General features: G+C 37.1%; 1 protein-coding gene across 2 annotated transcripts in view; it reads left to right on the top strand.

Annotated features, from left to right (window-relative positions):
• Positions 1 to 25,383, top strand: part of LOC311431390 (uncharacterized protein) — a 541,797-nt gene that overhangs the window by 155,435 nt on the left and 360,979 nt on the right. The window contains exons 3-4 of one of the 2 annotated variants that reach the window (XR_014689389.1): positions 3,126 to 3,258; positions 4,873 to 4,920. The gene's annotated coding sequence lies outside the window, so the exon portion shown is untranslated. The remainder of the gene's footprint in view (positions 1 to 3,125; positions 3,259 to 4,872; positions 4,921 to 25,383) is intronic. The other variant, XR_014689390.1, reaches the window with a different exon arrangement.

Genomic DNA, 25,383 nt, shown 5'->3' with positions numbered 1-25,383 from the left:
CATAATGATACATTATTTTGATCCTGTCTTACTGCTATTTTATAGGTTATTTTATGTATACTGAAAATGGAAGATAAAGCTATGAAGATGTGAAGTTATGGCCTTAGAACAATCCTTAACACAGGCTGATGCTGTGTCTAGGTAGCAAGCAAGGGCTTTACTGTGTATGCATTAATGTGGTTGTAATTTATGTAACTTAAGGAGAAATGGACAAAGTTAGGACAGAACCATTCTGAAAGTCTACTTTTTATTGTTTTCACCGTCATGGTGATGATCTAGTAGACAAATTTTTATTTATTTTACTTTATTTTATTGGATTTTGTTGTTGTTGTTGTTGTTTAAACTTTGAAAAGCAGGGAGAATGCTTCAGGAAGAATTGTGCTTGCTACTTTTAAAAGTTATATGCATGAAACTTGTTGTGACTGACCAGGAGTAAACAAAGGCTAGTTCAAGAATGTCTGACTTAGTCTTGCCTGGTCTTGCTGACTGGCCTCAGTTGCACCAGTTAGCTCAGTAAGTTGCCATCAACCATGTTTTCCTGGTAACAGGAGGGAGCCTCCATGTGCAGGTGACTGACTTGATATGACAGCAGACTTGAGAAGATTCAGTTCCCCTGATCGTGTTGTTCATGCCTCATCTGCTGAGAAGTGCTCCAGCCCAGAAAGGCACTTCAGCAAAGCTGAAAGACCTTTTGTTTGGATTTTGTGATTTTTAGGTCTGTGGCTGCTCTCAGTATTGTAAAACGTGGCTTATTTATTTAACTTGTATCTCTGAGTCTCTGAAACTCCACTGTGGGTAAAGTTTGAACTAATTAACCAATAACAGATGCAAACCACATTCGTATCTAAACCATATGTTATCCTTGTAGTTTATCTGTATTTGTTTCCTTTGAAAACAATGAAGCCTGAACATATATTTTGTATATATATGGTTTTAGTTTTTCTTTTTTTTTCTTTTTTCTTTTTTTTTTTTTTCTCTTTTTTTATGGTTTCCAAATATAGACAGCAAAGCTGTTTGTTTCAAGGTGCTTTGAATAGAAAACCTGGCACATTTCCAGCTTCTTTTTAACCGGTCACTTTTAAAATTTAAATATGAAGCAAGTGTTCTGCAGAAGCACTCCATACAGCTTCAGTCTAGGACTGGAGTCTTTAGAGAGCGGGTGATACCTGTGATATTTGTTCCTTGTGAATATTTCTGTAGAATCTTCTTGTTTCTGTTTTACAGAAAAGAAGGTTTCTTTTGAGCACTTCCAATTTTAGAAAAAATAACGTTTGCAATAGGATAGAATTTCGTAGTGAAGCTTTGGGGACATGAGATTAAAAAAAAAAAACAAACACGTAAATGTATTTTTAAAAATACATAATTTTCAGACCAGTCTTGGTCCAGTTTTGTTGGCCTCATTTAAATGTTAGTGGATTAGCAGTGTTAGTGCACATTCCTAATAACCAAGTTGTACTTACTGCAGGGGTCTGCATGCAGGGCCATAGTCCTGCATCTTATGATGAGACAGGGAGTTACAAGAACTAGTTTTATTTACAATTTTACTTACTGTATAAGGCAGACACGCTTCTAGAAATCTCCTTTTTATTCTCGTTTGCCCTTCTTCCATGTGAATGTTCTGCAAGTTTGGCCTGAGGGAGATAGGCTAGAAAAGAGGGTATCAAATTTTGCAGCCCTTTCTGTAGGGTGTTGATGTTGTCCCTGAACTCAGCCTGAGGGAGCCATTAGAGTGATCTGTTAGCAGCTGGAAGGGGATGAGTAAAGTTTCCTCATCTCTCTAAATCTCTAGTAGCCATGGGACCTTAGCTTACACTCCATTATAAAATTCAGTTTCAGATTTACTGTATTCAAATTTAGTAAAAAATACATGTATTTGTATAATATTAAGTAAGAGTTTTTCAAATGGTTTATAAAAATCAAGGTATATAATATTTTTAACTGCCTATAACATTTTTTTTCATTTAATAGCCCAGTGCAGAAATTGTTTTCTTATGGATCAATCTAAATATAAAAGTAGAAAATAAATATTCTAATATTTTTTCCAAATGTGCATTTTTAAATGAAGTAGATGCAAAGAAATTATCCTTTCTTGTTCCCATATTTTTTAATTGTCCTACTAAAAACATGTTGAATTGCATAATATGATGGTAAAAAAGAAAGCATAGTCTAAACAGCAGACATATATTATAGGGAATATATATATTTATATATGTTTTTAATGGGAAAAACACTATTGTCAAGATAAGAGTATACTAGGAAATGATTTTTAAAAGCTGAATGAAAATGCATAGTAGAACAATGAATTTGCCTTCACTATTTACAAAACTGAATTATCACAGCATGCAAATTATTTGACTTTTGAGCAGTCTTCTCTTATGTACAAATATTCTGATGTAGGTTGATACAGAGTGACAGCAAATGCAGAATTTTAGCAAAAATATAAAGTATTTTTTACATGACTTATAGCTATCAAATGCCAGTGCTGCAAATTTTATGACTGAATGTACTAAATCAGTTGGTGTTTCACACACCACAGCAGAACTGGTATTTGCTAATGTGCTTTTTGTCCACGCTTTCTTTTGCCTCAGTTAAAATTCCTTCACCTTCCTCTTCTCTCTCAAGTATAAGAGTAGGCTTTGACTTGGAGATTTTAAGTATTCTCATAACCAGTCTGACTTATTTTTGCTGCTTTACTGTTCTTCTGAAGGGAGACTGGGGTGAAATCCTCAGGTTTGGGTTTCTTCCTTAGTTTACTCACAGGTAATGCTTGACAACATTATTCCTATTCTGAAACAAATATAGAAAGCCAGTAGTGTTTGAAATATCCCCAAGGTCTGCTAACAAGCCTAAAACTTGCAAAAATGTTGGAGTGGCATGCTCTGTTAAATAAAGGCTCAGCTGAATTTTGGATATAAGTTTGTTTCCCCAAGCAAATTTTTTTTTTTTTTTGTTTTAAATCTAGTAAAGTCAAAGTGTCTTTTGGCTTAGTGTAATATGTAAGAGAAGAAACAGGGTAGACAATTATATGTGAAGACACAGCTACTATGAATGATATGAATTGTGATTCAGACATGAGCTAAAGTCCTGAGCAGAAAAGATTATGAAGGTGTCTCTCTTCCTTGCAGGTATGGCAGTGGTATGACCTTGACAGCTGGCCTGTAAGCTCATCAGTGGTCAGCATTTCAAACACAGCCTCTTTAAACCCATTGACTGTTAGAAATTGAAGCATCCAAGTCAACCAAAGGATAACAAATAAAGGTCAGGAAACTCTTTTTGTGGCTGTCTGAGAAAGTCTCTTGAAACTGCCTGGAGTGTTTGTCTCTTAGCTGATGGTAAAAGTGGATGTATGGATGGCATGACCTGAACCAAGGTCTGGCTGGAGATGTTTACCTTGTGTAGGAAGAAGAAGTTCTAAGGAATCAAGCAGGGTGCCAGTGTAAGTCAATGTAGCCTGTTGTCTGGTATGGTAGCACCTTGTGGAGGGGGGATAGCCATGAGCTTTGTTCTACTACTGCTGTTAGTGATGAACCCCATTTTCCAGACTGTGTTGAGAGTCTTGCAAACACCAGACAAGCATCTGGGTTTGCAAGCGATGTAAGAGTATTACTGAATTCAGAGGGGCTTCTGCAGTCTTCCTAGAAAACAGTGAGGAAAAGCTGGTATTAATGAATGAAAGACTGTACAAGTCTGAGTATGGGACTGACCTGTTTTTTCTCGCTCTATCAAATTGAATTGGGTTGCAGCAACAGAGTCAGATTTTTGAAGGCATTGAAGAACAGATCTCCCAATAACATGTTCACGGTCTGTAAGAGCCCTGTTGCAGAACTGGGAACATATTCTGGGTCACTGCCAAAAAATAGATCAGTGTTGGATTATAAGGAGCAGCCTTTTCGGTTACAGCTGCTGAACATAACATGTGTGCTGACCTGCATATGGTAAGGCTATATCCAGCTGTGTTTCTCATGGAAATATTGTGAATATTGGAATTGAAGCAGAAAACCTTCTATTTTCATAGTACAGTAATCCTGAAAGGATTTTTTCCATCAAAGCAGTTCTTTCTCCATGCCTGCTCCTTAGGAAAGTTTAACACAGTTCGGAACTGTTTTTGCTTGTAGTCAAGAAAGGTATATCCTGTGTTAAGACATCAATTTATTGGCAGACTGAATTAGATGCCATGCAGTCTGAGTGCACAATTTTCTCAGTTTTAGATGATGAGAAAGGGTCAAATTGTGGAAGAAGTTGTCATAATAGAAACTGTATATACAAAACTGTATACATAGTTTTGGCATGTAGGCTTTTTAATTTTTATTTATTTTTTTAATGAGTTTATATGCATTTGAGAACATTACATCTAACAAAGAAATATTAAAGGTAGCCCCTGTTGCTTAAAACTACACAGTCCCAAGCCTTTTTATTCTCCAATGGTATGCATTCTCGGCATGCTTCTAGCTCTATGGAGAGATTGAGCATGGTTTCCTTCAGACATTTATTGTCACTTGCTTTTTGCCCCTTTGGATCAAGGTTAGAAATGAGCAGGTGGTGGTGTTCCTTATTCTTCGTTTTGCCACAGCAGCTTATCTAGCTGGGGAAGATGACAGAAACATAAACCAAGCAATCTTAGCTGTGTACTAGTGGTGAAGATTGCAAATATAGCATTCTCTGAAAGCAGTGTGGCAAGAATCCTTGTGCTTCAGTGCCTCTGTTTCATGTAATTGAGTTTTTGCTGTTTACCTTTATTCATAGCTGTGCAATATATCTGCTTGTTCACTTTCCTTACACTGTGAATGTCTTTGTCTCATCATATATTATGTGCAATGTAGTTTAAAAATAGAATGTTTTCAGGGGATCATGATTGTGTTCCTTATTTTCTAGGGGCCTGCTTTGAGACCTACTGAAGCTGTCTATAATGATGTGACAAATGTAAGTATTTTGATGAAACTTAACCTTACAAATCTCTGTTTGGACGCTTGGATTTAGCAGATGCTTTAATATTTCTGTGTCATGCCCCCCCTTCTGCAAAGTGCATACAATGATATCATTGACTTCATCTCACAAAGATGATGCGAAAATGAATCCTTTAATGTTGGCAATGCATTCAGATGTCGTTGTGGTGAACACTGTAGGAAAACCCACCAGCAAATGAATAATTCATTGTTCAAATCAGGCTCTGAATAGTACACAGTAAACAAGACATGGGACTTTCACACTGTATAGTAGGAATAAGGCCAAATACTTAATAATCACTTGTTCAATTATCACTGTCCATTCAGAGTACTGAAAGAGACAGGGTCCTGTGGAAAAACCGTGGTCATGTCTTAAGGACTCTGTGTTGTACAATTGGAAAGGATGATGAAGGTAGTTGTTTTTTTCTTTTTTCATTTTTTTATTTTTCCAAGTCACCTTCAGTATTAGTTATGTGTATCTTGGAATAAAGAAGAAGTGTGTTACACTTTCTAAATTGTGTGATCTTAGTTTATAGGTCTCTCCTTACAATGATGTGCTAGTAATTGGAATCCTAGTATTTTTTAATATTTTCAAGAATTTCCTGTCTTGCAGTGAGTCCTTTTTATAACTGTGCTTAAGAATCAAAAGAAGGGTGTAACACCCTCTCTGCAGAACAGTTTCTGGATATAATTTTTAGTTTGGATTTTATCTATTGATATGAAATGATCTTAAGAGAAGAGTTAAACTTTTGTCCTGTATACCAACTGGAAGATAAGCAGTTGTTCTTGATAGAATCACAGGTACTGGAATAGCTTGTTCCTGTGTTCAGCCTTGTGACCTTCCTTTGGGTGATAGCTCTGAATGTTTAGATTTTGAGGGTGAAAAAGAAAACAGAGAGATATTTGAAGCTACACTACCAAAAATATGTCAATAATTCAAGCTGACCGATAGCTCCTCTAGTAAACAAAGTCACCTGCAATTTTTTATAGTCCTAGAGCATATGCCATCCATAACATATAATCAATTCCACTCTGTGGATGGAACTGATGTTTTTTTCCCAAACATCTCCTTACTTCTCTAAGGTGAATCTTTAAAAGTCAATTCATGTAATTTGATCAATTTAAAATACTGAATGCACTGAGGTAATTATACCTAAATTCTTGCATTTCATTGCATCCAGTGACAAGAAAGGTATTGGCTGTAGAGATTTAAAGATAAACCATAATTTCCATGAAAACAGTAATGATTTACATTTGTCATTTTTAAATCCTCTTAACTGTTTTTGAAGTAGTCTTTGCGGAATGGTGATGTATAATTCAAAATAGAAGGCTTCATCGCTTTCTGTTGAAAGGAACAGGTGCTTGAAATCAATGAGAGTGAAACAAGGAGTTCAGTCTGCTTATCGGTCCCAGAAGATGAGTTTTATGTTTTAAAAAAGAGAGGAAAAAAAAGGGTGTGTCAGCTCAGATTTCTATATATTTATGGTAACATTTTTATTTATTTATTTATTTTTAATGTGTGGAATACAAACATTTAACAGGATGTGATCAGTCAGTACAGTGGTGATATTTATCCTGTCATCAGTTACATAATGGAGAAGAGTCCAGCACCTCCCTCTCTACTTCCATCCTCAGGAAGGAGTAGAGAGCAATAAGGTCACCTCACAGCCTCCTTTTCTCCAACCAGACAATCCAAGTGTCCTCAGCTACTCCTCATAGGATGTGGCTTCCAGCCCTTTTACCAACTTTATTGCCCTGCTCTGGATGCTTTCAAGGGCCTTAATGCATATTTTACATTGTGGAGCCCAGAGCTGTATGCAGTATTTAAGGTGAGGTCTCACCAATGCTAAATACAGTGGGAGAATCACCTCTTTTGAGAAGCTGCCTATGCTGTGTTTGATGCACCCCAAAATGCAGTTTGCCCCTTGATTGTCAGGGCAAACATCTGGCTTGTGTTGAGCCTACTGTCAAGCGGGACTCACAGATCGCTTTCTGCAAAGCTGTTCTCCAGCCACCCATCTTCCAGTCTGTAGCTGTGCCCAGCATTACTCCATTCCAGCTGCAGAACCTGGCATTTACCTTTGCTGAATTTCATGCCATTGCTGATGGCCCAGTGCTCCAATGTATCAAGATCCCTCTGCAAGATCTCTTGTCCCTCCAGAGAGTTGGCAGCACCTCCAAGTTTAGTATTGTCAGCAAATTTACTAAGGATGTATTCAACTCCTGCCTCCAGATCATTGATAAAAATGTTGGACAGGACTGATTCTAGAGCTGAGCCCTGGGGAACACTGCTAGCGACCAGCTGCCATCCAGAAGCAGCTCCATTCACTACAATCCTTTTGAGTTTTGTTATCAATTTGATATATTATATCATAGTGAATCCAATACTTCATCAATATCACAGCCATTGGTGGATTTCAAAATTTGGAACAAAAAATGTGAGGGTATTGGAAACAACTTAAGATGATATCTGAAACTGAGAGGCAGAAGGAAGTGAATGTATAAGCACCGAAGCAACATGTACACATTTTTCTTGTGATACAAGTCAGGGTCTGAGTGAGAAGCTCTGGACTTAGAGTTCTTTGCATTTTTACTCAGGGATCTCAAAACATATTATAACTTGTGAATTAATCTTGACCACAATGTGGAAGATGATACCATGTGCTTGTTCTAAGCCAGCATGAAGAGAAATACAAATCAACTTGGCTTGCACTGCATGCCATAGTAATATCAGGAAGAGAAAGCAAAGGTCTGCTCTTGCTCTGCTGACCCAAGAGTGTTAGAAAGTTCATTCATGCTCACAAAATTCTGTCTGCTGTCAACAGTACTTCTGAGCTGTGTCATTAGCCTACTTTACAGATAAAACAAGACTTTTTTTTTTTTTTCCCCCTGCTTTTCATTTCTTCATCCAGTAACATTTCATTTTCTTGGCCAATTATAGGGGATTTGGGCAAGGCTTGAAATGGAAGCACTAAAACTGCTATGAAATAAGTGACTAACTTGAGGAGGAAGAAATTAGTACTTTCTAAGAGACACTTGAGCTTACCAGATCTCTCTTTTGTTTGGCCTAAAAGCTTGGACAAACCTCTGAAATTCAGCTCAGGACTCGCCATGGGAGGAGCTGCTTCTGTGCCCAGCTGGGAGTTAGCTGATTAGGAAGGGATATGGGGAAAATCTCTGAAACAGTGTCACTGGGGAGACATAGAAGTGTGAAGGTGGCAAGGAGTTATAACTTGCCATAAATCAGATGGAAACTTAAATTTGATTACTGATACTGTTTACAAAAGAACTTGGAGCTATTTTTTTCTGTCTGTAATATTACATTTAGCATACTTGGAAATGTATTGTTATAATTTTCATCAGCTGGTGAGTAAAAAAAAAACCACATTTTATTTCTAACCGTAGCCGATAAAAGCAGAAAATCATGTACAAAATTGAAGTTGAAGCCCCTTCAAGGGAATGTTTCTTTAAATAAATACATAGCAACATCTCTTACTCCAAGATTTTTTCTGTTTTAATCTTCCAAATAAGTGTCCTTTGCAGTTATGCCTTTCATCTCATGGGAACTGCCTGCTCCTTGTTTTAATCCCAAAACATCATCAAAGTTATTGGGAAAGAAGAAAAAAAAAAATGCAGCCTCCAAAATAAAAGCTCAATGTAAGAAGAAAAGAATATTTTTGGGTTCAGACATTTTAACTGAATGTGTGTATGGATTGAGAATTTTTGTACTTTTTACTGAGAATTGCATGTGAAACCTATGAGGAACGTGCAGAATGATGTCTAATTTTGCTCTCCATAGGAGTTCATCAAGTAGCTATTTGGTATAGAAGGAAATCAGAAGTGCACATCAGATATGTCTCCCCAGTCCCTTTGGAAAAGAAAAATCCAGACTGCCCTTCTTCCACTCTGTAGGAAAATATGCTAACTTGGATGTTCTTCAGTCTGAGCAACCTCTCAAGGTCATCAAAGTAATTTTTCAAAGCCTTGCAGCCTTGGTATTCTTACAGATAATAGCATCAAGACCATTATCTCCTACTCTTCAATTTTTCTTTGGCTTCCTGCAATTTACATCCCATTGTCCACTAATACTTTCTGCATTCTTTAAAAATAAATCAAATAGCACTTCCTATGCTGGCTCTGGACTTAATAAAATTCAGACATACAGCATTTGGGACTTTTAAAATAACACGTTTTAATACAAAGATGTGAGATATCTTTTGAAATCTGTGGTGGATGTTTATTTCCTGCTGGGCTTAATTTAGGAATCCAGTGCTAGCATTAAACCAAGGGGAAAAATGTTTGCTCTTTCATCTGTATGCCACATCCCATCCAAAATCACAAACAGCTCCTTTAAATTTCTGGTCTTTGTCCCCTGCTAGATGTGCATAATGCACATGCCTGTCTGACACATGAGAAGTCCAGAGCCTTTAAAAATAAATAAATTGCTAAGCCATACTTATGCTTCTTGTCTTAGACCTAATAATCATCTGCAGCTTGGGAGAAGGACAAGTGTTGAAATCTGTTTTAATGAATATGCAGCTTTTCCTTATTCTGAAGAAGCCTCTTTCTTAACAAGTCCAAACTTCTGATTCTATCAGTAAAATAAAACACAGGCAAAAATGTCTGGGGAGTATATAACTTCCTTATAGCAGGGGATCATTTCCCTTAGTTTAATACTGTCTTTGAATACAGAAGTAAATATCTTCAGACTGTTCATCTTTAAAAGTACAAAATGTAGTAATCCCTGTCTTTAACACCTGTCCATGTAGCTCTTATAACTGGTACTGTATAACATGCAAAAGGACTTATTTTGTGCAAGCTTAAGTGAAACTCTGTGTGAGTTCAGATGTGCAACTGTTTGGATCACATCAAACAACTGGGATCAGAGTTTAAAGAAAGTGTTCTACTTTTTGCTTGGAAAAAGTCCATCTTTGTTTGTAAAGAATGTTATTAAATTCTGAAACGGAACACTGAAAAGCTGGATGTTAGAATCAATGTTGGCCCTGTAATCTCAGTTGGTACCTTGCATATATGCATTATAATACAGATTTTAATTATATGCTTGTATCTTTTTTCTCTGTAGTTTATCTGCCTCAGTTACATACGTGTAGGTATTCTTTCTCAACTATCCCTCCTCTCAAACAGAAAACACTCTTTATGTTTGACAAGCTATCTGATGTTTTGTTTTCTCTATACTCAGTATATGAACAAGTTGTGGTTACTGCATACTGTTCTAACCCTGATATGAGGACAGAAAAATTATTTTTTTCCTGCAATTTTCTGTGTTACTTGACCAGTTGAAGAACAGAAGTTCTGTGTAACATAACAGAGGCATTTCAGTTATGATTGCAAGGGGAGCCATGCCAGCATAGTTTTAGAGAGTTTAGTATTGAAATTTAAGTTAATTTTACAAGGTATGCAAAGATTTTTATTGCCTACTGTGAAGAGAGATCTGGGAGAATTATAAGTAAACAAAGTGGTGTGTTCACAACCAACCAATCTTTTGTTGACACATTGCCAGCTCATTCTCAAAAGCAAGCATGATTTAAAGCTTCCCAAAGAAAGGGCCAGCAGGATTTTATGGAGTGTATTCTTCAATTTGTCTGTGAAAACTAAAGTTCATGTTTATATGAAAGGAAAATTTCAGCCCAAACAATTTAATTTTGATGGAATGTGTATCTGTAACTAAAAATATCTGGCTCACTTGGTAATTGGGGATGATGCTTAGATCACTTCAGTATTGGTTTTGTACAAAGCTGAGAAATTCTGTTGGAACTCTGTTTTTTCTCAATATAGGATGTTAGAATGTTCAAAATATTCTGCATGTAGTGAACAGTGTTGTCCTGGTAGGTGTATGGTGGCTATAACTGTTGTTTATGACAGGATGGGATAGAAATGAAGCTGTGCTATGGAAGCTAGCTTGGATGTTCTAGGTACTGAGCAATTGGTCCTGGTGGAAGGATTTAGGGACATACCTCTGTTCTGACCTGCCTTCTGTAATTCATCTGCATGTGTCTCATATAATCTCCTTTTTTTTTTTTTTTTTTTTTTTTTTTTTTTTTTTTTTTTTTATGGTGTCCAGTAACAGAAACAAAGTTGTAATTATTCTACTGCAGTGCAAGGATTTGTTTTTAAAATGACATTGTTTACTTAGTGGTCTTCAAAGCTAGCCTTGTCAATAGGGGTTTTAAGGGTTCTTCACAGCACTTTTCAAAGACCCTAGACTTTGTCTAATATTGAAGATCAAAAGAAAAAAATGAAAAAATATTTCTTTAGAGAATAAATTGAGCTTTCTTGAGCTGCATCTTGCAAAAGCAAGCATCGATATCAACCTTTAGCAAATTGACCAATCTTGAAAGGAGCCTGTGTGACTCAGTCTCAACTGCAAGAATCTGCACCCAAGCGTATTCCCACTTAACACTTTTAATAAAAGTTGTTTTAGACACTGTGTACTTAAAAAAAAAAAAAAAAAAAAAAAGGAAAGAGAAACATCCCAAATCAAAAACTTAGCCTTCTTTTTTCCCCATACTGGGCATGTGTCTTAAAGACTATGAGAGGTTAAAGTTAAATTGTCCTTATGATGAGTTGTCATTAGTACTACTGTCAATAAGGTAATGCCTGAATATGATCCTAAAGTGGTACACAAGACAACTTAAAAACAAGAAAAGTACCTCAATTTCTTTACAAAACCACAAAATGATCTATCTTAAAACAAAACAAAAAAATAACCAACCAACAAAAACAGTTTTTATTATTGTGTTTTGATGTATTTTTCAATCAAAGCAGGTGGTGGTTGTTTGTTTGTTTGTTTCCCCCCCCCCCCCCTTTTTTTTTTCCCTGTGGGAAGGTGAACTAGGAGAGGAATTTGTAAGCTTGAGATAAACCTTTCAAAAATGACAAATTGATTAAAAACTTTAAGGGTGACTATTTTTTTTACAAGGTTTAGTCATTAAAAGCTGCTTCACTGACTTCTAGTGAGGCAAATGTTTCTGAACACAACTTGGTTCTTAAGGAGGGTCTTAAGAGATTAAATGTTTTGGGAATTTTGAAAATGCTATCTTCAGGATTTATGTTCTTTAATGGCTCCAAATTTTAGGCAGTGAGAACAAGGGGATGTAGTCCTAGATGTGTACATTTGTAAATTTAGTTTAGTTGGAGGTTACTAGCCTCCAAGTGAGTGGTTAAGTGTGGGGAAATCAGGCGGCTTGTATTAAACACATAAAAACAGCATAGACATCTTCCCATAAAATGGTATTATCTTCATTTTTTTTCTTTTATCTTGAGAATTATCACAGTATGCAATGTGAATTATGGAATTATCATGCAATATAGCTTCAGTGTCACATGTGTAGTAGAAAATGTGTGTCTCTCAGTGGTTCTAGTAGTTATATTTACTGCAGTATTTTCTACATTTAGAAAGGGAAATGCACAGGCAAACTTAGCTCATGGACATGAAAAATACTAGTTTTTAATGAGTGCTCACTAGAACTTTGTTCATACCTGACATTTTTTTTTTTTTTACTGCACATTTTCTTAACCTAAAAAAAGCACACACCATGAATTCTTAGCTTCAGTTTCTCGGATGGTTGTATTTCTGTCCTAGTAAGGTAATTTCTTTTCTTGTGGGCTAACAGTTGTTGTTATGACATATCTTCTCTGTTCCAGGACATTACTGCTCTTTCCTTTGATGTGTCTTATAAAAGTCCAAAGAGAGACAAGAACATACTTGACTCTCATATAACGATATATAAAGCCAAATATGACCAAAATGAAACTGGCAGCTTTTGTGCTTCTGTATTTTAATGTTATATTTACATAACACTTTAGGATATTGTGCTAACATTTCATATATTTCAGTTTCTCCTCATCACTGCTATCCTTAAAATTGTTTCTGTAGCTAGTGAGCCAGTAAATAGGAGAGGATTCAAAGTCTGTAATGTAATCTATATAGCAGGGATCTTTCTGGATTGGGTTTCTACAGAAAGATATTTGGCTTCCAGCCCCTTACTTCCTTAAAAAGTGCAGGTAGTGCTAATGTTCATGTGTTGTCTGTAATGAAATAATTTAAGTTCTATAGTTCATGTGTGCAGTCTGTCCCTAAAAATCCCTTGGATACTTGAAGGCTGGCTAGATGTAGCTGTGTATTAGGTCAGTACCCAGACTGACTGAAATAATTGAAGAGGTCCATACTTAGCTGTTGGTACTTGTGCATGAGGGCAAAATAATGAAAACTGAACATAGATTTCCATGGACTTGTAACAAAAACTTAAATCAAGGTACACTGTGAAAGAGTTTATTTTTTAGCACTGCTAAGGTACAGATTTCCATTACCATAAGCAGATACTCTGCTGGATGACAGATAAATTTTTATGTGTGCATACTCTATAGGAGATGAGGAAACTTAGGAGTGTCTGTAGGTCAGTTTCGCTCTGGGCCTGAAGTCAGGCTCTTGGAAGATATGTGGAAGAATCTCCACACTGAAGAGGGTGTGGAGGAATTTTGACACCAGGCAACTATTCTTCTGTTTGCCAGGTATTTTACTGGCATGTTAGTGCAAAGTAGTTTAAATTTGGGTGGAAGTGAATTTAGAAGGCTTTTTCTTCAAAGCAGTAATGGGGGGGGGGGGGGGGGGGAAGTAGAGAAAATTATTGTTTTCTAGAAGAATTTGTAGCTGTTATTTCCCCTCCTCCCGCTTCGCAACAAAAGGATAGTGCACCTTAAATGATAGTTAAGGAAGGATATGTAACTTCTGTGATTTGCTTAAAGAGAAAAGAGTGGGAATCAGAAATGATTCTGCTTATCTAGGATGATTAAGTACAATCCTCTTTAACTTGATTCAGCTGATTCCATTCTTTCCTACATTAATGTGCATTGCTACTGGCCTTCTAGTGGTTTCTTTAAAAAATAAAAAAAAATCCAACAAAGCATTAAACTATTTATTCATTTATAGCTCATAGTTTTGTACTTATAATAAAAAACAATTATATATATTATATATATAATAAGTGTGTGTGTTTTTTCCTACCTATGTTTTGCCATTTTTGACCTATCTGCAGAAGTAGGGTTTTAAAAGTTAATGTAGAAATAAAAAACGAGTGAATAATCTGGCTGCAACATATTTTTTCAACCAATACAAATTAGTCTTTAGGTTTAGCGTGGTTAAACAGTTTCCTTAAATGTGGATGTGGTTTAGAATGGTTGTTTATAAATATGCAGATACACCAAAACACAATAACTGTCAAGCATTTGCATGTTAGTGAAGTGTTACTGTACTAAACAGTGGATAGCAAGCAGGGACTGTGGAGATAGGGTTTATCCTGAGGATCTCTAGGAAACTGCTATATGATGTAGAAGGTACAGCAACCATTGACTTGCAGGCATGTGTTATGTTATCAACCCTTTTTTGGGGGGGTGGGGAGGGGGGTGCATTCTAGCAGATGTACAGTAAAACTAAGTTCTTGCTGTCTCTAACTCTTTTATTTTTTGCACCCAAATAAATCAATTTTTGAAGATAGAAATGAATACCCATCTTTCTCAGATAGACAGCAGGACTCATAAGGGAATAATTACAACTCTAATTCACCTCTTTTAATGACATCAGCTGAATGATTCTCAGATTCAAAGTCCCAGATGAGTTCCTAAGCTTTTTAACTTTAAGCTTCTGGACAGAAATAGTATGACTTTTAAATTCTGTTTTCACTGGAAGATAAAAGAAGTTACTATGGTATTAATTAACTTTGTGCATTTCTGTTTGTTTAGCTTGCTGAAGGAAATTTGTGTATTTAATAGCATGCTTTTGCTGGGTGAGATAAGGAAGGGAAAGTAGGCTGGTATATTGGGCCTATACGAAGAAATGTCTAGGGCTGACAATATCTTCTCTAGGTTGGTCATCCATGTATTTATTCTCTAGAAGTTTTTTTTTCAGTATGATCTGATAATCCTGACATTAGCTTTCCTAATGGGCTGGATTCCAGATGGATTACTTGGCGTCACTATTTGTTTTATCTTGTTCAGATTGTGATCATGTAATTTAAAAAATAAATTAAATAAATAAAATTACAACTATACAGTTGGGGATGGAGAGGGAACTGCATATTTCTACCTTGTTTTGTTTTTGATAGTGTAATAACATCCAAAGCTTCCCTCTGTGTAACAGAACAGTGCAATAACTGCGGTGCACAATGTGTATGATAAAAACTTGCCCTCTTCAGGTCAGGGCAGGCTGTCTCCTACCTGTTCTTCATTATCAAATACAAAATATATAAAGGTAAATCTAGCAGGTGACTGGAAATGGTTTAGCTCTTCTCTTACTCCTTTGTCTTATTGCTGGTCTTACTCCTTTGATTTGAGGCTGTGAGTTTTGAATGGCCTGTTCTTTAAGCTACTTGATAATGTGCAAGTTCTCCATCATCCTCTAGGTCACTGATAATGACGGTAAAAGGACAGGTCCCAGTACAAACCGCTGTGGTACTCCATGTGTTACCTGTCTCCAGGCAGAGTACAACCCACTGTCTGCTGCCCTCTGATCCCAAACATACCCCCAGTGGTTTACTGGTCAGGATTTCTGCCATTCAAACCGTAAGCTCCCAACCTGGACACAAGCATATTGCAGGGAGACAGTGTTGAAAGCCTTGCTAGAACTTAAGTAACTGACATCTGCTGCTCTGCCTTCATCCTCAAATCCAGTCATTTCATCACAGAAGGCAAGCATGATTTGTCATGGGTGTGCTCAGTCTCTGCCAGTTTCCATGACTTTTCTTAGACAATAGGAAACAACCATGCTATGACAGCAACCACCTCTCTCAGCTTCCATGGGTGCAACCCATCTCCAATGTCTGCAGCTGAATTGTGTGCAGTAGTGCCAAAATGGTGTCTGCTTCTGTTTCACTAAAGTAGAACAGAACTTCTTGTTTGCATGCAATCAGAAAATGCCCTTGGCTTCCTTTTCTTTCTCCTTGCCATGCTGTAGGAGAAGGGAACCTCTCTGCCAGTACTGATGGTACTGGGTTGCTCAGTACATCATGTACTGATGGTCTGGGTTGCTCAGAATTTGTCTCAGCTTAGGGAAGAGAACTTGTGCAAAGCAGCTGCCTCATGCTGGGGAGTGAGAGTCCTGATATTTTGCTGAGGAGAAATACTAGAGGAAAGTGTGTCCCCTTTTACTAGTTTTTATTTTGTTTTGTTTAGCTTTTATTTATTATTATTATTATTATTATTATTATTATTATTATTATTATTATTATTATTATTATTATTATTATTAAATTTATTGTAACAGTACTGTTTGTTAATCCAAAAAAGGTTGTAGATCTCTGCCTGCTTGTTGAAGGTAGTGTGCCTGTATGCTGTCTGTGGGTCAAGAATCATGCTCCAGGGGGAAAAAGCTATGCTCAGCTACTGGCTGCTGCTGGCCTCTCTGATCCTTTTCTCTGTGGGAACAAGTGTTGGATCAGCAAATGTGATGTATGCGAGAATAACAACACACAAGTATTGATTTTTCTGGATACCTGAGCTACTTCTGTGGTTGCAAGCTGTTTGCCTTCAGCTGTATGCTTTACGTTGCACCCAAGGCACTCCTGCTCTGCCTTTTTAAGCCTATTGTTTGTAGAGGACTAAGAATTGCTTTAATGCATGGCTTGTTGAGATAGTGCTGCTGTGGAGATGCTGGTCAACCAGGGCTTAGTCCATCATCTCTTTTCCACTAGTGCTAAGTAACCAGAATCGTTGTTTTTAATCTTATAGAAGATGCTATACAACAACATCCAGATTTCTTTTTTGCTGGCCACTTTTATAGACTAGTTTTGAATTAGATGGTCTTCTTTTAAACCCAGGCATCTTCTGGTTTATATAGCCATAGTTATTTTTGTGTATTGTGGTTTAATTACATAACAAATAGAAAGGGATTTAACTTTCAGGAGAAAAGTTGAACGCAAAGTTTGCATCTGAGAAAAGGAGTATCATCTTATCCCTACTGAACAGCAATGGGATGAAAATCCCAGTGTGCCTGACAGTGATATATTCTGTGGCCCTTGCTGTCCTATTAAGGAGCCTTTCCAGAGCTCAGTGAGCTTTGGAGAGCTGTATTTATTTGTGTAATCACTATGTCTGCCTTTCATTTTTATTTATGTATTTATTTTTAATTTTTATTTTGTTAATTACTCTGAATCCTAATGCTGTTAAATACAGCTTTTCAAACTACTAGTGTATGCCAGAGACACCATTGACTTCTTCAGTTTGGCTGGCTTCAAATTGCCCCTTTTGTCCAAACCTCTGTTCAGGTATTGATGTAGTGCGGGAAAGCCTCAACTGTGCTTCCTGTCTGTGTGAATATGCCGCCAGAAAAGCAAGTTTCATGGACAACTGGTCTGTTTCCACAAGCTGGAAGACTTGATTCTGCAGCATGGGTTCCCTCGGTGGCTTAGTACCTTCTTGCATTGCCCTCCAACTTCTGCAACAGTATTTACTGTAGTGTACTACTGAAGTTGGTTTTGCTTGCAGAACCTGCTGCCTGCATTCACTGACGTTCTTCGGTTCTACTGGGTTACCCTTAAGTAACTGTGGTTTCCTGTATAAACTTTTCTAGAAAACTGAGTTCTAACTTATTTCTATATTTACCTGCTTTTATTTCTACGTTTACCTGCATTTACCAAATCCTTTTCAGAGCAGCAGTATTGCCCAGAAAATACATTTTCTGTAGTCAAAGTACATTGGCAATGTAAGCAGAGGAAGAATGCCTTGGTTTTAATTTATGTAGCTTGAAAAAAACTCTTTCCTTAACTCTTACCTCTGCTTGTCAGTTATGATCATGTCCCTGTAGCAGACAGAGATAGCTGCAGTTGTCTGCTTTACTTAAGACCTGCCTTGTGTCAAAAACCAAAGCAACCCTTTTCCTCCCTCAGTATGCGATACTTCCTAGCACTTCTGAGCAGGGGATAAACTCATTAAAAGCTTCAAATTAATTCTTAGCCAATATTTATACTATAGCTCAATAAGAATTATGTTTACACAATAGCATAAAGCAAAACTTTGATTTTTTATTTTTTTTTTTAAACTCTCCAACAAATTTGTACATGCTATGCATACTGCAGGATTTGTGGGAGGAGGTGGATGCCTTGGAGGAGAATCCAGTGTTAGTTGACCGTTTATTATTAACACTGTGCAGAAACCTCAGGGGCAGTTTGGCTTCATTCATTGCTCCAGGAGATAAGGGCTGCGTAAAGCTTTAGAGAACCCATTTCTCAGTTGCACACTTGCCTAAGGGTGGCTTCCTCCACCATATTCTTGCAAGCCATGCTTTGGTTGCATTGAAGCTCGGTCTACTGGTCCTTGATGAAGTGGGCAAACACCACAGGCTGCAAGCACAGTGTGTCACACCTGATCAGGAGAGGCCAACAAGCAAATTTAAGTCAACCCTGATCTGTAAAATACTTACCAAGCTAGGACTAGGCTCCTCAGGAGATGAGTTGCCGCTTTCTTAGCACCAAAAAGATGAGATACACTGACTCAATTGAATGCATTGATGCCCTAACACCCTTTGCAGACTCTAGACGTATTTAGTACTTAGGGCATGTCTCCATACTATTTTGCTGATCCTGAGCTTCCTGGAAACATTATGTCTGGGACCCATGGGGCATTGAGCCCCGGCTAATCATCTGTGTTGACAGGCGGGGTATATTTTATTGGGCTTAACGCCACTTTAATGTGGTCATGTAGTTTCCAGAATAATTTGTAGATATGCACATAATCAGAGGGACTTAAAGTGGCACTCAGTTTCTCTGTCCAATTCAGACTGCACAGCATTTAAAAAGGCCACAAAGTAATATCTCTTCCATTGTGCTCTGTGTCCCAAAGGCCAACAGAGGACATGGAAGTTTTGAAGGGACACAAGAAAAGTAGAGCCAAAGTAAGCACCAGGAAGGAGAGAAGAGAGGAGGAAACAGAAGTAGCAATGGGAATTTGTCAGGTGCAGAGAAAGCCCTCTTTGACATAGCTGATTTCTTATAACACTTAGAATACGTTTAGGTGCAACAGTAAAGAGAGATTTTATGACACTGAGATGAGTTATGATTGTATTTGCAGTATATGTCTATTGGGGAGATTGTATTTCATATTGAGCTATGGCAAACTGAAAAGTAAAATTGTTTTGTAGGAAATATGTTTTTAAATAAAGTTTAATATGTTTTAAAATAAATTTTAATTTTAAACTGAAACATCTTACTGCTTGTTCTCAGCTATGTTCATGTTGAAATAAAAAAACAAAAAAGGCACCATGCTGCAGGTATACTCCTACATTCGTCTGCTTACTTTTCTACATCTGTCTGCTTACTTCCTTACTTTCTCCTACATTTGTCTGCTTACTTTTCTTATGTACTCCTTATTTGTCTGCTTACTTTCTGAGAACCTATTGAACACGTGCTCTGGTGCTGTTTGAAGGCCCAGTGAGAGACAGGGGCTGATTGAAATCTTTCTGTTATACCAAAGTGCACCAGAGTGCAGGAATTGAATAGCTGCTATAAAAGTTAAACAGTTAAACCTGTTTAACTTTGTCATTTATAATTATATTATATTATATTATATTATATCATATCATATCATATCATATCATATTATATTATATATTTTGCATGCCATCTGGAATAAGAATGGTGCCACAGTTTACAAAAACTGGACCTGGGTTTCACATTGAGCAGTAAGTGTGAAATATTATTAAGCGATTATAAGATTGTAAAGGCTTCTCTGACTGAGTGGCTTAAAAACATGTTCTTAGGTTAGAGATGTTTTAATTTAAACACATTGACAGCTTGTCTCCTCGCATTGTGTTTGTCTAAGTTCTATATGTGCCTTTTCTGAAGTTCTTAACATTATGTGAGAATCATGCTATGATTGAGCCTAGGACCAGACAGCCATTAGCTATGAAGGTCACCTGCTTCATGGGCAGGAGGTGATAGTGCTGTTCCCTGATGAAGTTTCTGTTGGGAAACCTTCCCTTGTGTGTAAGTGTGATGTGGCAGATGGGACTGACCAAAAGACTTTTTATGTTTCAGATGGAATAAATTTATGTAGCACATGGATCCATTTCACACATCTCTCCAGCTTCAGTGGAGCAGATCCAGCCTTTGACAGAGGTTGAGGCTGGCTGGAGCATTCTCAAAGGACACCATGGGATGGGCACAACCAACTTAGGACTAGATATTCTTTCCCTCTGGATGCTACTTTTCAAAGGAAAAAAACAAACAAAAATTTTTGCAATCTGAAGAAGAGAGAGACATGGGGTGGCTGCAGTAACAAAGATCATCTTCACAAACTATGCTCCCCAAGAAACCCTGGGAAATTTCCCAAGTCCTGACAGGGAGTGACCATGCTGCTGCCACTTCATGATCTTTTTGGACTCTTCTTCCTCTGGCCTTGCTAGCCTTTAGTGCATTAATGCAGCCATGCTGAGGTAACTCAGCAAGGCCTGTTGTGTCAAATGTGTGAGGACCATGCCACACAGCCAGGCTGTCATGTGGCTCCGTTCTGTTTGCTTGGCCTGCTCCCAGTCTTGTACAGACTTTTCCCTTAGTAGCAGAATGGTGTCTATAGTAGCGTTGCAGTTGAACAGGGACAGACTGAATGAGGAGACATGGTTATTTTTTGAAAACCTGGAGAAATCTTCCTACTGTTTAAGCCATATTTTTGCTGTCCCCTATGATGGGCTTGCCTGAATCCATGAGTCTGGTAATCTTTGAACTTACAAACTCTTTCTGCTCTCAGAATGAGTGGGATTTTGTCTTTTTTTTTTTTTTTTTTTTTAATAGAAAATTCCTATGTAAGGCATTGGGTAAATGTGCTGTGACTCTCACATTGACTCATACCTTTATGAGCAAGAGGGAATGTAACTAAATGGCTCAACATGTGGGTGCTCAAAATGCACTAGCTGGGCATTTGATGGGAAACGTCACAGGAGAGAGACAGTAACCCACAAGCATTTGCCATTTCTGTGTTTTGGCATGGATCTACTGGTGTGCTGACATGCATCTTTTAAGTTAGGCGCATTGCAGCTTAAGCTCTTCCTAGAAAGCTGGTAGTGAAGGCAAGTAGAATTGAAAGACTTATGGGTGTTTGTCAGGTATAAAGCACGATTTGACAAATGGAGCAGATATTTATCACATAGGAACAGCACTTAGGTCATAAACTGTTGCGTAGTTTTTGTAGGAGTGCCTTTCTTTTCTGTTGAAGTAAGTGGAAAGCTTATGTGCTAGTTAATGCGAAGCTGGTGGATATCACTAGAAAATAGCAATAAAGAAGGCTTTCTGGTTGCTTGTTTTGTGCTGAACATGCAGGTCTCCGATACAACTCTACACCTTGTTTGCTGGTATTATCATATACAAGAAATTAAATCTAACTTGCCTTGTGCTGTATATTTTAAAATGCGTTGTCAAAGTAAAACATAGTGGCTTGGATTAATGGTATTTGCTTTCTGAGTGTGTGACAACTCCAGTATGTTTTCATTACAGCTTTGTTGTATTAACAGCCAATGAAATGCTTGCCTAGGTATTATAGCTACATTTCAGACTTGAGTTAACATTTTCTTCTGAAGACTCAAATATGTGTGCTGGGCTTTTTCTTCTTGACAAGATGCTGAGGAGAAGCTGTGAGCCTGAAATCCAGAATCATTAAAACTTGCTTTTCCAAGAACAGATGCTAATTGCCATGTGACTTCTGGCTACTCCCTTTTCCTTCAGATGAGGATATCTAAAATGCCACACAAGTATGTGCATGTCTACCTACCAGCCTCCTTCTCTGTCTCTGTTTCATCCATTTAGGTGTAATTCTTAAGTGTCTTATGCTGCATGAGCTCATTCTGCAGCCTTCTACTCCATCAGGGCACTAAATAAGTCTCTCTTGCATGCATCCAGCTACATATTTTCACAAAATCTTTAAGAACTCACTGTCTCTGATACTCATAGTCCTATGTCTACTGTGTCTGACCTTAGTGAACAGGTTCAAAAATTACTGGGAACACGAGCAGATAGACTACTGTATATGTTACACACAGGTAATGAACTTATTAGGCTTTGCATGTTTAGTAACAATATACCAAGTAGTGCATATAGTCTTTTCTCTGTACACTTGATGAATTTTTACAAGGTTTGAAAATTAATTCCCACTTCAAGAAGTAATTGATTTGTATCCCCCAGTACCACCTCCCACCCCTTCACGTTTTATTTATTTATATATTTATTTTGCTTTTCTCTACATCTTCATAAGTGATAATAAGAGAAAAGCTGACACACTCTTACCTCCGTCATCACCAGTAGGTACTACTCTAAAAGTGCATAATGATTTAAATGATTTTTGTGGCTCAAAGTTGGACACTGAAGGTGATTTGAAAGCATTCACCAGTGAAAAAAGGATAAGTCTTTATTGATAGCTAGTCAAAAGTGAAGACTTAGCTGTAATTATTTACAAATCAATTAATGGACCTTTCCTCTAACACCCTATCAGTCAAAGACTGGCTAAGTGCATAGGAGAACATTGATAAGAATACACCATGAAACAAAATCAATTGTCTTTTGTCATTCTGACAGAAGTGAGCTATACACGTGGATTAACCCAGAATGCAATACGAGTATGTCCACAGGCTGGAAGATAACCTAATTTCATAAAATCAAGGTTGTCATAAGAATCTTTCATAATTGATGACAAGATTAGAACTTATCTAGCATCACAGTGGCAAGAATCAAAACTGCTTCTGGTGCAGAAATGCAATTCTTTAAAGTTAGTTTCTTCATTTTGGGAATCTGTCCTTAACATCAGCTAATACAAAGAAACTATATCTGTAGCATGTCCTTTTAATGTCATATGTTTGTTATTGCAGCTGGCAGTTACACTGGTAAACAATATTCATCTCTTGCAAATCACTGGTAAAAGTGCGTTCGTGATTGTGAAGAAAAGTAGTCAGTATTTTTTTCCCTTTCTTTTTTAGAAGAAGTTTTTTCATTTAATACACTCTCATGTACAAAGTCTTTAATTCAGCTTTGACTACGAAGTTCCGATGGTATTCATATTGTAACTCTGGCTGCAGCATGACTTTGCAAAAGTATCATAGGAACAAATCTTAAAATCTTTCAAAATAACCCATGAAAAAAAAACCATCTGAACCACTTCTATAATTATTAGTAGAGCCCTAAGATACTACTACTGGAGCACTTTATGTAAATGAGAAGATTAAAAACTGTCAGTTGTAGCAAATATTAGTTCTTCATGTGACTGCACCATGTGAAATTCTCAAGAAATTTTCAGAATTGTACCTACTTTTTTATTTATTATTATTATTATTTATTTTATTTTATTTTATTTTATTTTATTTTATTTTATTTTATTTTATTTTATTTTATTTTATTTTATTTTATTTTATTTTATTTTGCACTCAAATCAGTAACAGCAGCACTCTGTTTTCTGTTTCCAGCTGGGCAGTGCATATTTCATAGCCTGAAATGACATGCTTATGATTAGCATAACTTCATTCCGCTCAAGCATTCATCATCTGCATGTGCCTGCTTCAGCTACCCGAACTGTGTTTCACATCCCAGTTGGAACAGCATCCCAGGCTGCTTTTGGAAAACCCTAACGAAAGAAACCACTACACACCCACTCCTCCCCTTCCTCCTCCTTTTGTTGATTCAAGCTGTAACAAATTTTTCTGCATTTCCACAGCTTATTTTGTAAATCATCCAAGGATCAGAGCAGTTGCTCTGCTTGTCTACTCAATTCATTTCTCAGCCTAAGATAGTTCTCAAGATTAGATCTTCTCCAAGATTTAAGACAATAACTCTTCCTTACCAAACAGTACAAATGAGCACTGGTGAATGCAAGACCAAGAATGCCTAAGAATTATTTAAATAAGCAGCAGGCCAAAACTAAAAGCAAAACCCAAACCAAAAGTATTTGAAAGAGTATTATCAGTAATGTTTTGTGTATCAGAACAGAGGTCAGCAGAATAACCCTTCTGTAATATATAACACAGTCATGCAGATGACCTGGTTCCTCTTTCCAGGCTTTGTCTGAACAAACTCTAGTGGTTTGCTTGATGTCCACATGGAGAAAGCTTGGAATTACTAGTTGATCTGAAGGGTAATCATGCAGGTGGAAGTGTGTGCCATTCTGTCAGAGGCTTGGGTCCTGGGATGGAGTGACTTTTGGGAAGGCAAGTTACAGTGGACTTTCAAGTGGCTATAAGTATGTGATTAATGTTGGAAAGAAAGATAACGAAGTGCCAACTTTTAACATGTTTTAACATTTTAAAACCATAAGAAGATAAAATTGTGTTTAATGAGAGTTTGAGAACTATTGTGGGTCCACATACAGGATTCCCAAAGAAGCCTTCTCCTAGGTGCTGGTGCTCTGCTTATCCTTACAAAGATGATAAAGTTTTTGGAGATACTAAACATAAAAGAATATTCAGTGCAAAAATAAGTGTATGAAAAGAACAAAATTTAGGAGAGCTGTGGTTGCCCTGGTAACTATAACTCCATCAATTAACATGTCAGTTGGTTTTAGCTGCTGACTTCTTAATGTTTCCCTCTACTTATACTCATTAATAATTTTTAGATCTGATATTTTTCTTATCTACTTTATTTCACAATTGTTTATCTGTTGTTGGTAGTTTTGTCCCTACCCTCACTGAGTTGTTCATAGACAACTTCTCTTCTTTCCCCTGCACCCCTGGCAGGGTGGAAGGGGCAGATAGGGAAATGCAGTATTGCAGCAAGCAGTTTTCCTGGAATAATTTTCTTCTTAGAAAATCATTGTCTTGTCTGCAAGAAACAGAACTGTTCATTTAAACTTATTACACTTCTCATGTATCAAAATGACACAATGATGTGACAATGATGTAGACAGGTAGTAACATGGCAAAAATAACTGTTGTTTTCAGTGCATTTGACGCAAACTATTTCTTTTAAACATCAAAAGAACATTAGGTATATTTTCTGACACATATCATAACCTTGGCTTTGGTTCAGGAGTGCTGACATGAGCTGGGACTGAGATGCTTTCTTTTATTTCTACTCCTGCTTTGGTTCTTGGTCATGGACGGACATACACTTCTTGGAAAAAGCTTTATACAATATATTTTCTAAGCAAGTGTCATTCACTCCAGGGAAAAATCTTTTTTTTTTTTTTTTTTTTTTTTTTTGCTTACCTTTGGTAGAGGAACATTTGGAAATAGCATAGCAGCAGTAATCAGCAATGGCTCTCTAGTATAGTAGAGTTTGGCATAGCATATGGCTGAGTATAGCATCTGTTCTAGGTGGTTTGCTTGTAGCTTAAAAGCATGCTATACTTCTAGTATTTCTATCCGCTTTTGCCTGTTGCTCAATGTTAAATACTGTTGGAAAAAAAAAAAACTCTGTCTCTGCAAAATAGTTCTGAACTGTGTTTTAAGTCTTCCTATGTG

Source organism: Aythya ferina (genome assembly GCF_964211825.1).
Source record: "Aythya ferina genome assembly, chromosome: 2".
NCBI classification, from domain to species: Eukaryota; Metazoa; Chordata; class Aves; order Anseriformes; family Anatidae; genus Aythya; species Aythya ferina.
The sequence above is the reverse complement of the archived record's forward strand: the minus strand, read 5'-3'. Positions and strand labels throughout refer to the sequence as shown.